Raw genomic sequence first — 12,739 nt, 5'->3', positions numbered from 1 at the left:
ACCACACTCATATACACAATATCATAAACAAATAGTTCATTAGCCCAAATTCAAGTCCACACACACAAATGTCCAAAACAGATCCACATATACTCAAGTCTATATTCATATACAACTTCTATCTCACACATATATATTTAGGTAGTCTCAAAACAACAATAATTTCTAACACAATCACATAGTTATCACACAAACTAATATATATATGTGTGAGATAGAAGTTGTAGTGTAGTGTAGCGGCTGCACTTTTTCTCAAAGCTGCCTACGTATCCAAATCTTTCAAGATTGGAATCAAGCATTCGTAGTTCTTATCAGCCACATAGGCAATGCTATAGTTTTTCCTACATTCATCCAAAGGACATGTAACTTAATTATTTAGAAACTAGGGTATGTAGACATACTTTTTCATGTAGAACTCGAAGTCCCAACCTCAGCCTCTCTAAAAGAAAACTTAAGTTGAAAACGATAAAAATCCTAATTTTCAGCAAACTAGATTTCTGACGGACTATCTTCCGAATGACACAACGCTTTCCACATGTGTCCAAATGCATCAAGGCTTTTTGCGTAAAAAAACTAACACACAGAACTTACTTTCTTATGTTTTACAAAAATATTCAATCTCATTCTAAATATTCGATAACTAAGCTCGAACACAGTGCACATAAACTGATTTCTGACGCACTATTTTCTGCTAGTCAAACTTCCAAACACCATAATTAATTCCACGGGCCTCGGAATGCGATGAGGCCAATTGGAATAGAAAGCAAACTTCCAAATCTTATTTTTTTTATGTTTTATAAAAATTCTAACTCTCAGTCTAACTATTTTAAAACTGGACTTGAACACAGTGCGCATAAACTGAATTCTGCCACACTGTTTTCTGTCAACCAAACGTCCAGACACCATAGCTGTCTCCACAGGACTCGGAATTGGACAAGGCCAATTGAGTTAGAATGAAGACTCATAAAACTCACTTTTTCATATTTTACAAAAACTCTAACTCTCCCCCTAGCTTTATGCAATTTGTGATCAAACTCTATGCAGAAAACTGTTTTCTGACAAATAGAATTTCTGACGCATAGAATTGTCACCAATACGTTTCGTTGTGCTGAGCATATGACAAATTGATATACGGACTACATAGCATAGTCAACCTAAAGCGAAGGCAACATTCAGCAGCAATATATATTTTTAACAGATTGCAATAATCACTATCTTGCACTTAAAGAAAAGTAATCAACTAAATATAATAACATTAAAACGTACCTGAACATCCTGGGCATTAACATCAAGCTGATCAGCAATAAGAAACCGAAACTTTGAAGAATCAAGATTTGTACCCGACCCAATCACACAGTTAGCAGGAAACCCAATGAAACAATTCGCAAAGAGTAAGATACCGTCCCTAGCCAATGGATTGCACCATTCAAAAATATCCCTCCATATTCATGTGGGCGTCCATTCGAAAACCTATGAATTAAATGAGGAATGTCTTGAATCCTCTTGTATGTATTTGTTCGTAGTGAGTAAATATGAACTTCTGATTCATAACATTTAACAGTAGAACCACCCACACGATCACAAAAGTACCTGATTCTAATCACTTTGTACTCATCATGTGTTGACTCGTAACCAAATCCATAAACAACATTGAAATATTTGCTTTGATATTTTGAAAATGCCTCCGGTAACTCTCTGTACTCTTTAGTTGATGGATTCCAAAGGTAAAATGCCATAAAAACCAATATACTGTGGCGTTCTTTGTAGTCATAGAGGCATGTACTGTATGTTCCCCTACCCAGAACTATCGTAAATGCCAATAAAAATATCCCGTTACATGAACCGAGGATCATTGCAGCAGTTTGAGAAAACTTGAAAGGATAATCAATCTCTACCGCTTACCGCTTTTAATAACTTTGCAGAAGACGTATCGTAGTCAACCAAGAAGTGTTTAAAGTTACATATCATAAAATTGAAATTATCGTCCTTTCTTTGCATTGATTCATTGAGATGCATTATGACAAAATCAGGATCTTTTAATAGAAAGTACCATGACTTGCATGCGCACTTGAGTCGTAAAACAGACTTGAAGGGTAGTCTTGAAAAGATATCATGGATGATGTCTCGTGGGAACTCCAGTGTTCTTCGTTTAGTTCCTGTATGAACAAATGCATAGAGACATACTTCTATAGTTCTATGGTGGTGTTTTTTATTTTTGTGATCTAAAAGATTTCCAACCTTAAGGATATCATGAATTTTTTTATTATCCAGCCCCCAAAAATGAAGAAAACTCTCCCCAATTAAAATGTAGCACCGAAGATACTTTTCCTTTTTTTTTTTTTTTTTTTTCAAAACTCCTCAAAAATAGGGAATTGGGTTTATCCTCTTTACCCTATCTCTTTCTAATCATTATCTTTTTTATTTTATTTTATTTTATTTATTCTTATTATTAATATTAATCATATATTATAAAAATAATAAATAGAAATAGCCGGGTGTTATAATTGGAGTCTGGGTTTAGAACATACATTCGCTTAAAATCTTTCCTCCATCGTGATATAATGTATTGAGGTGGTATCTCATCAATACCATTATTGTTAAGTATGCTTAAAACAAAGCATGTCGACACAAAATTCCCTTGAAGTTAAACAAATTGCAGATGCATTGAACTTCGATTTCCTTTCCATTATACGTACAATACCTTATACTCCTTAACCCATCTTTCTCCTTTTTCACTCACCATGCGTACCTTCACAATGTATGTGACAATTTGCCCATTTACACGTACTTGTGTGGTGTTGAAACAAGAAGACATCTCTTCAATTTCATTTTGAAATTTCTTAAATATTTTTTTAGTGTATATCTTGGACAGCTGCAATTTAAAAGGATATCTTGTTTTTAACACAGGAATTCTATGTCGTGACCAAGCAGATGCCTTTGCCTCCTTATCTTACTTCCTCTTAAGTGCTAATTCATACCTTCCCACAAATTCTCTTAGGGAAGTCTTTCTGTTCACATACTTATCAAAGAAGCATTCATGCTCTTACTGCGTTGTGTAGTGGACATCCCTGCAAAAAAAGTTCCTTTCAGGAAAATCGGAACCGAACTTTCTCGATCTTCATAAAGAGATAGAAGCCACTCGTGTTTCTCAAGTCCATAACTCTTAATCATATCCTGTCAAGTAGCTTCAAATTCTTGCACCCTCAAAGACTGATAAACTACCTTGTACAATTTATGTTTCACTTCTTCATAATCAGATATACCTTTTAATTTTTCTGGTACCTTCTGCATGATGTGCCATAAGCAGAAATGGTGGCGAGCATTGGGAAAGACATTAGCAATTGCACTTTTCATGGCCTTACACTGGTCTGTTATAATAGCAGCAGGGGGTTTCCTAGACATACAAGAAAGCTAGACTTTGAATAACCACTCAAAAGACTTAATCGTCTCATCTGCCAACAAACCACAACCAAGTAATATAGATTGCCCATGATGATTCACACCTACAAAAGGCGCAAAAGATAAATCATATTTGTTTGTCAAATAAGTGGTGTCGAAAGCAACTACATCATTGAAGTATTCATATGCTGCCCTTGACCACCCATCAGCCCAAAAGACATTCCTTAGTCGCCCATCATTACTAAAATCCATTAGATGAAAGAATTTTAGACTATTAAGTTGCATATCAGAAAAGTATCTATAAATGGCTTGCGCATCTCCATCTTTTAGTTTTAGGTGTTTGTAATAGTCAACATAGTTATAAACTTCATTTTCTCCAAAGCTCAGATTTTCATAACCTCCTGCATCAACAACTAGCCTTTGATACGCCATATATGTTGGTATACCTGAATCAGAATCTAACTCTAATTTCTTTTTAGTTCCTGGTTCCAATTTCTTATGTGATCTAGAAAATCTTGCTCTGGACGGACTGTTTAAATGGTTATATGGTTATGGACAAAGTTCACTTCAATTAATTTCCACCTTTGAGATTCCACTAGTTTAATCCTCATCATAGCTCAACCAGTCCGTGTATCAGGCCTCAAACGATTGGATTCCCTCATTCTCTTATAACCTTCACTGCTACAAGACAATATCAGATGGTACTTCTCTTTTGAGTTTTCTTCATCGGGCTTGTTCTCCACCATGAACTCCTTACTCTAATTCGATCCAAAGCCCACTTTCTTGGCATATCGATTAAAGAATTCATAAGCATCTTCATAAAAATTAAATTCCATACCTACAGATGGATGCAACGCTTCTTCAACTCGATATGTATAAGTTTGAGCATTAACCTCGACATGCTTGTCATTGAGATCTTCCATCTGATAAAATAGGTAAAAAGATGTTCAAAGCATGAAATGTCAAAGTTTTTTCGAAAGGAAAAATAATATGAAAATACTATAGAACTATATGTGTGAAGCAATCTGACTGACAATCATATAACCTACAGTGAAGACCGATAGAAAAACACTAGAGGTAGATGGAAAAGATTGCAGCCAAAGTAGAAGAAGGACGAACAGAAGATAAACATGCCAAAAAATGAGAAGACAAGGAGAGAGCTTTTTTTTTTTTTTTTTTTTATTTCTTTCCTTAGAGAGACTATCCAACTTCTTTCCATCTAGCCAGTTGCATTTTACCTAGATCTATGTGGCAGTATATATTGGCTTGTGTTATAAAGTCACGTGACACAATGTGTTACTCTATAATTTCCCATTTCTTATCAAACAAAAAGTTCCCATCTTTAAAGTTCACAACCTAGTTTCTCAATATAAGGCATCACCAATGCAAATCCGTACAACCCAGGCCCACGTCACACTTTTAAAGGGCCATGTGGACTGTTAATGAGGAGATAAAATCTCCAAAATAGCAAGTGTTCCAACTTCCAACTATCTCCCTTATGTGTGGGAACTGGAGCGAATCAAAGTGATTTTGTTGGGTATTTATAAAAAACTCACTTTGGTTGTTTGTACGAAATGAAGTATACATACTACATAGGAGATACGAGGTTTCACTTACGTGTACGGTTGTTAACAGCCTGTACAATACTAAGATACAAGTATGCAAACCATGCTACCATGCTACCATGCTGGGCATTGGTTTTTTTTTTTTTTTTTTCTAAAGTCTTAAAGTCTTGAAACCCGTCTTGTAGAAAGTTGTATTATGCTTTCTGTGTATAGGGCACGACCTGCGCCCAGATATAGTGTGGATAGAGCGCGACCCGCGCCCCGTGTTTCTCAAGCCACCGAATTTTGTTGTTTCCTATTTTGTAAACTCTATATAAACAATTGTAATCTCTTTAGAATTCAATCAAGTAAATATACACTAAATTGAATTGAATTCTCTGGTTCTACATGGTATCAGAGCCAAACCATTGAAATCCGCTGCATTGAATCTTTGAATCTTAAATCCATTATTGAATTCTTGAATCTTAAACCCCTCTCACAAAGTTTTATTTTTTTATTTTCTTCAAAAACCTAAATTGTTTGTTTTTTTTTTCCTGCAACAATATCACCACTACAATGGCTGACTCTGACAACAATTCTTCAAGCATCATTCATCACCACTACACCGCACAAGACAACTCAGCGTTCCCAAAAACTGTTCCATTAGATGAGTCCAACTATACCATTTGGGCTCCTCTCATGCGGATGTGGATTGGAGCAAGGGGAAAGCTTGGTTATTTGACTGGCGCAAAGGTTGAACCGCTTATGAATTCGTCAGAATATGAAGTTTGGGCAACAGATAATGAAAAGGTAAAAAGCTAGCTTATTGATTCTATGGAAATTTCTCTTATGAACCGTTATATTCGTCTTCCTACTGCAAAAGATATTTGGGAGGCTGTGGAGAAGACCTTCTATGATGACTCTGATGAAACTCAAAATTTTGAATTGAATATGGAGTGTTTTGAAGCGAAGCAGAATGGGAGACTTATTCCTTCCTATTACAACGAATTGGTGGCTGTGTTCCAAGAAATTGATCAGAGGGTGACCTCCCAGAATAACCGTGTTGAAGTTGTAGTCCATGAAACGTCCACGATGTTTAGAATGCGTGTTCATATGTTTTTGCGTGGCCTAGATCAGGAGTATGATCAGGTGCGTGGAGAGATCCTTCGGAAAGAACCTAAATTTTCCTTGGAACAAAGCTATGCTTACATTCGTAAGGTACAATCTGAGAAACAGTATAACACCCCGTGTTTTTATACGTATTTTTCTATTTAATTAATTAATTTAATTGTTTATTTTAAAAATTCGTCGGATTGGACTCGGGATACGTGGGCTTGGTTTTGGGCCCGAGTCGGTGTTGGGCTTGGGTTTCGGACCCAAGTATATAAACACATTTTTCTAGAAAATAGGGTTCAGAGAAATAATAAAATAATGAAAATGGAGGCAGAGATGAAAATTTGGATTTCGGAGGGGTGGAGCCGCCGCTCGGACTCGGAGGAATTCGTAGGGAGCTTTTTCGAAACGGTGAGTAGTTATTTTGCTATATCACCGATTTTTATCGTTTTCGAATATCGCATATCGCCTCTAAGGTTTCTGTTTTATAATCGCTTCATTATATTGTTTTATTCGACGTCGTGTTTCGTCGAGTTGTTAAAACTCTAGTCAAACACTGTTGAACTGTTAAAATGTTGAAGCTTTGGAAGCTTGAAGCTCGACAGAGCGTTAATGGCGGCGTAGACTTTGAACTTAAATACTGTTGTAGCTCTGTTCACGCTCTGAACAGCGCTTAATGGCGTCAGCGAGGAAGCGCCAGTTTTTGGTTGTGAAACCGCATCGATGGTGGCGGGTTGAACTCGTTTTGTTGTTGGTGTTTGGTTGTGGGACCGATGAGTGGGTTTGATGGATTGTTGGGGGTTAGTACGGTGGTTGGGCTGTTGGGAGCCTTGAACAGGCGTCAATGGCGCCGAACACCATTACCGCGATACTGAGGTTTTGATTTTTATGTGAACCGTTGTTGTGAACTGTTTTTTGTAGGTGTCGGTGGGTTGTTTGTTTGAGGAATGGGGTAGTGAGTGAGGGTTGCTGATGGGGCCGCCAAAGCTTCGGAGAGAAGCCATTAATGGCGCGGGGAATTCTTCCGGATCTAATTTTGGTGATGTTGGGATTTGACGATTTGGGATTTTTGGTTTTATTAATGTTGTTTGGGTTTTAGGGGGATTGAAACCGTTAGCTTGAATGGGGCGCATTTGTGGTGGCGGAATTCGAAATGTGGTGGTGGTGATGGAGCTAGAGAAGATGAACGATGGCTCGCTCATCTTAGTTGGGCCTTCTTGTTGGGCCTTTGTTAGTTTGTTTCTATGGGCCGATTTTATTGTATGTTGGGCCAAAGTTCTATTATTTGGTTTTGGGCCTTAGTTGGTTTTTGGGCCCGATTTTGGTTGTTTTGTTTGGGCCAGTTTCTTTTGGTTTTGTTTGGGCCCGGATTCTATTTTAGAGGGTTGGGCCCGATTATGTTCTAAAGTATTGGGCCAGTTTATTTCTATTTTTGTTTGGGCCCTTTTTCCTATTAGTTGATAACTTGTTATGGGCCAGTTCAAATTTTTTTGTAATTGTGGGCCGAACCCATTTGTATTTTTGGATCAGTTTAATTAAGTTTTGTTTGGGCCTTCTCCATTATGTTTTGGGCGATTCGATTATAAGTTTTGGGCCCGCTTTAATATAGCTTGGGACCCAGTCCTTAGGACTTAAATCGATCCAATTGGGTTGGGTAGAATTAATAAGTTGGTTTTAGACTTTTCGGGTTCTAAGGTTTGGGCTTGGCCGGTTAGGTCCGGACTATGACCTTAACCATGAGCCCATCGAGCCATACACATTGACCTTAGCCATGAACCATGGCTATGACCCAACTTGTCGAACATGGAAATGACAGTTTGACTTTGACAATGACATTTTGACGTTGACCATGATGTGTTGACTTTGACTAGGGTTGACTTTGACCAGAGTTGACTTTGACCGTTGACCAGAGTTGACTTTTAACTCGGATTATGATTTGGGTTATTAAGATAGGTCTAGGGCTATTAGCATACTTGACTTTAGGCTAAGACCTCTATATATACGTGTGTATGTGTATTAACTACTATGTGATTTTGCTGTATTTTATGATATGCAACGTTATGACACTAAGACATCCCTGAAATTAATAACGCGTAAACAAAAAATAATTGAATCAAGATATTCCTACATTCTCTGAAATAATATATACAATAAAGTACAATAATGCGTAAACAAAACTTACCGCACCCTTTTAGAACTCTCCACTTCAAGTTTTGGAATTGAGTTTTATGGTGATGATGTCATATGTAGGTGGGCATTTATTGAATGTGCCATAAATGGCCCGTTAGTGTTATATAAGGGTATTCATTGAATGTGCCATGAATGACCCGGTATTCATTGAATGTGCCATGAATGACCGATTGTAGTTTGACCGCCCCAAAAGAGGAACTAAGGTATTCGGCCTTGCGGGTTAGTTGTATTCCTTGAGTGTAATGGGAATGTAGGATTGGGTATTCCTTGAATGTGGCGGGAATGACCCGGGGCATTCATTGAATGTGCCATGAATGGCCCGTTAGTGATATGATAGGTATTCCTTGAATGTGGCGGGAATGACCTAAGGTATTCATTGAATGTGCCATGAATGACCGAGTTTTGTGCCCAAAGAGGTCGTGAAATATGTGTATGAAAGCCCGAGATGGCTATGATATTGTGGTATTCGGTGGGAGAGAGGCACACAGAATGTGTGATTTGGCAAATGTGTGGAGTGCAAATCGTGGAGTAGGTACTAAAGGGTGGGTGTATAAGAAAAGTAATTGATTAAGTGATAAGAGAAATTTATTTGATGATGCAAGTGTGTTTGGGCTTACTTTTGAATACATATAGGATATGTACATATGTTATATACAAGTTCTAACTTTCTTTTGCAGGAGGGTAGGACTTAATAATATTTTGTGCAGGGACGCGGTCCTACCCTTATACAGCGGCGGATATCGGTAAGTGTAATTCAATTATTTAGATATTAAAACGAGTGATTTGAATGAGTTAAGATAATATAAGTTTTGCTTGGGAAGAACTATGCCGGTTGAGATGACTAACTACCTGCCTTCCAAGTTGAGAATGATTAGGTTATGATAGAGGGAAAGTGTTGTTTGGATAATTAAAGTATGATAATGTTTATATGTAGTTAATCTACTCATACCAAAGAAATTCAATTTGTCGACCCATGTTTGCTTTGTTTTGTAAACGTGGGTGTGTTCTTGGGAACATAGGTGGAAGACAAAGAAATGGGCGTGTGATTGGGATTAGTGCCGGAGCAAATCTGTTAGTTTTCTTTTAGGTCCGATTCTTTATTGAATGATGTAATAACGTGGGTTACATTTTTTATATGACATGAGAATACGATGTTGGAAATTTTTATTCTTAAAGTTTGTTTATGTTTGTATTGGGATGGAAGAAAGTTCAATAAAGTGATAGTTGAGGAATTTGGAGATTTTTGTTGTTAAGTTGATCCTGTTGTGATGTGGGTTTTAGGTTTTGACATGTGTTGTATCACCCCGTCATAGCCTGGGTTTTTAGATAATTGAACATAATGATGTTTGAGATATTTATATTTCAAATATTCATTATTTTTAATTGTTTAGAAAATCGGGCTGTGACAAACAGGCTATGGGGCGCTCTGTATCAACTGAATCCTCTGTCTTGGCTGTTCATAGCAAGACAACTCCAATTTTTTCTGGTCCTCTACGCCATCCTAAAGGTAAATCAAATCCTTGGGCAGATAAAAAATGCGGTGTTTGCGGAGACTTGGGTCATAGCAAGGAGAGATGTTATGAAGTGATTGGTTATCCTGATTGGTGGGACTTCTCGAAGAGGCCACGAAAGAATTTAAGCAAGGCCGCCATTGCTAATGTTGTGAACAGAGAGAATGCCTCGGCTAGTGTCGCACAATCAGGTATGAATGGTAAGGTTATTTCGAATAATACATGGATAATTGATTCAGGTGCATCTGACCATATGAAAAATGACCCTAACCTTGTTAAAAGTCTTAAACCTTCACCTCAGACCGTTGTTTCTACTGCTGATGGTACTCCAACTCCGGTTAGCGGAGAAGGGTCTATTGAGTTATCTAACACCCTCACTCTTGAATCTGTCTTAGTTGTTCCATCCCTTGCTTATAACCTCTTGTCTGTTTGTCAAATTATCCTCGCACTTGCATGTACTGTGACATTCTATCCATCTTTCTGTGTTTTTCAGGACATTCTGACTCGACAGATTCTTGGTTATGGTGTTAGAAAGGGGAAACTGTACTACTTGGACTTGACAGAAACTGGCGAGAAACAAAAGAATTTTCTGGGGCAAGCTAATCAAGTTAATAGGGTCGAGAATCCAAAAGAAGTTGTGTGGTTATGACATCGTAGGTTAATTCATCTATCTTTTAGTTATTTGAAGAGGTTGCAACCTCAGTTATTTTCAGTTGTTAGTGAGTCTGAGTTTCATTGTGACATTTGTAAACTGGCCAAGAGCCACCGTATTTCATATTCATCAAGTATTAATAGATGTCCTGTTCCTTTTATGAAAATTCATTCTGATGTTTGGGGTCCTGCCAAAGTTTCTTCATTTTCTGGAGCTAGATATTATGTGACTTTTATTGATGATTGCACTCGCATGATGTGGGTGTCGTTACTGAAAAACAAAAGTGATGTATATGGGATGTTTACTGATTGTTACAAAATGGTGGCGACGTAGTATCAACAATCTATCAGGGTTTTTCAGTCTGATAATGGTGGAGAATTTGTGAATGGCCTCATGTCTGAATTTTGCAAAAGAATTGGAATTCATCATCAAACCTCCAATTCTGGTACCCCCCAACAAAATAGTTTAGCCGAACGGAAGAACAGGTAGTTGTTGGAGGTTGTTCGTGCTTCCTTGTTTGGCATGAATGTACCTCGATCCTATTGGGGTGAAGCAGTGAAATCAGCAGCCTATGTTATCGACCGTACTCCCTCACGGGTAATTGAGTTCCAGAATCCTTATCAGAAACTCAATACACTTTTGTCCATCCCATCTATGCCTAACTTGGAGCCTCGGGTGTTTGGATGTACAACTTATGTTCATATCCCACAACCAGAATGAAGTAAACTTGATCCTCGTGTGAAGAAGTGTATTTTTGTGGGTTATGCTGAGTTTCAAAAAGGGTATAGGTGTTATGATCCGATTAATGCCAAGATATATATATCTCTTGATGTCTCATTCCATGAATCAGACTCGTATTACTCAGGGGGAGTTTCCCAGTCTTTCCTTCAGGGGGAGAGTGGCGGTGAAGGGAATCCTAATGTCTTTGAAGAATTGGAACACTTGGAGAAATGATTTGAAGTTCCTGAAGTAAAAATTGATCCTGTAACAGTAGAGACAGAAGCACATGATCCGGATGTATCTGAAACTGTAGTACATGACATTTCCCCTTCTACATCAATAACCGAAGATCTCGATCGAATGCTCCCAAAAACCTCCTATAACCTTTAATGAAGTCATTTGGGATAGAAAGTCTTGAACCTAGACAATCACAAAGAGCTAGTAAGGGAGTTCCTAAGAAACAATATGAACCAGACATCAAAGCCAATGCTAAATACCCTATAACTAACTCTATGTCTAACCATAGCCTTTCTGAAACCCATGCACTTGTCATAAATCAATTGTCTACATCAGATCTATTCCTAGTAACGTGCAGGATGCTTTGAAAGATTCAAAATGGAAAAAAGCAATGAATGAAGAATTGGAAGCCCTTCAAAAGAATGTAACATGGGAGGTAGTTGATATGCCTGCTGGAATGAAGACTGTTGGATGTCGTTGGGTGTTTACTGTGAAGCTTAATGCAGATGGAACTATTGATAGATATAAGGCGAGATTGGTTGCCAAGGGATACACACAGCGTTATGGAATTGATTACAAGGAGACTTTCGCACCTGTAACGAAAATCAATACAGTCCAGATTTTAATTTCACTTGCAGCAAATAGAGATTGGCCCTTGCACCAGCTTGATGTGAAGAATGCATTCCTGAATGAGAACTTGGAGGAGGAAGTATACATGGTTATGCCTCGAGGTGTGAAGAACCATCCCAAAGATGTTGGGAAGGTGTGTAAATTGAAGAAGGCTTTGTATGGCTTGAAACAGTCTCCAAGAGCTTAGTTTGGAAGACTTACACAGTCAATGAAAGTTTTTGGGTACAAATAGAGCAATTCTGACCATACCTTATTTATCAAACACAAGGATGGTAAGATTACAGCTCTAATTGTGTATGTTGATGATATGATCATTACAGGAGATAATCCGAAGGAAATAAATGAATTAATTGCAGAAGTATTTGTCGAAGGAATTTGAAATGAAGGATCTAGGACAACTGAAGTATTTTATGGGTATTGAAGTTGCAAGGTCTAAAAAGGGGATTTCACTCTCACAGAGGAAGTATGTCCTTGATTTGTTTGCTGAAACTGGGATGTTGGATTGCAAACCGATGGAGATACCCATTGAGATGAATCACAGACTCGCCATTCATTCTGACCAAGTTCCTACTAATAAAAGCAGGTATCAACATCTTGTAGGAAGGTTAATCTATCTATCTTATACTAGACCTAATATTGCTTATGCTGTGAGTGTGGTTAGTCAATTTATGCATTGTCTTAGTGAAGAACATATGGATGCAGTCTTTCGTATACTGAAGTATTTGAAAAAAGCACCGGGCAAA

The sequence above is a fragment of the Coptis chinensis genome, chromosome 1 (assembly GCF_015680905.1).
Source record: "Coptis chinensis isolate HL-2020 chromosome 1, ASM1568090v1, whole genome shotgun sequence".
Classification (NCBI taxonomy): domain Eukaryota; kingdom Viridiplantae; phylum Streptophyta; class Magnoliopsida; order Ranunculales; family Ranunculaceae; genus Coptis; species Coptis chinensis.
The sequence above is the reverse complement of the archived record's forward strand: the minus strand, read 5'-3'. Positions refer to the sequence as shown.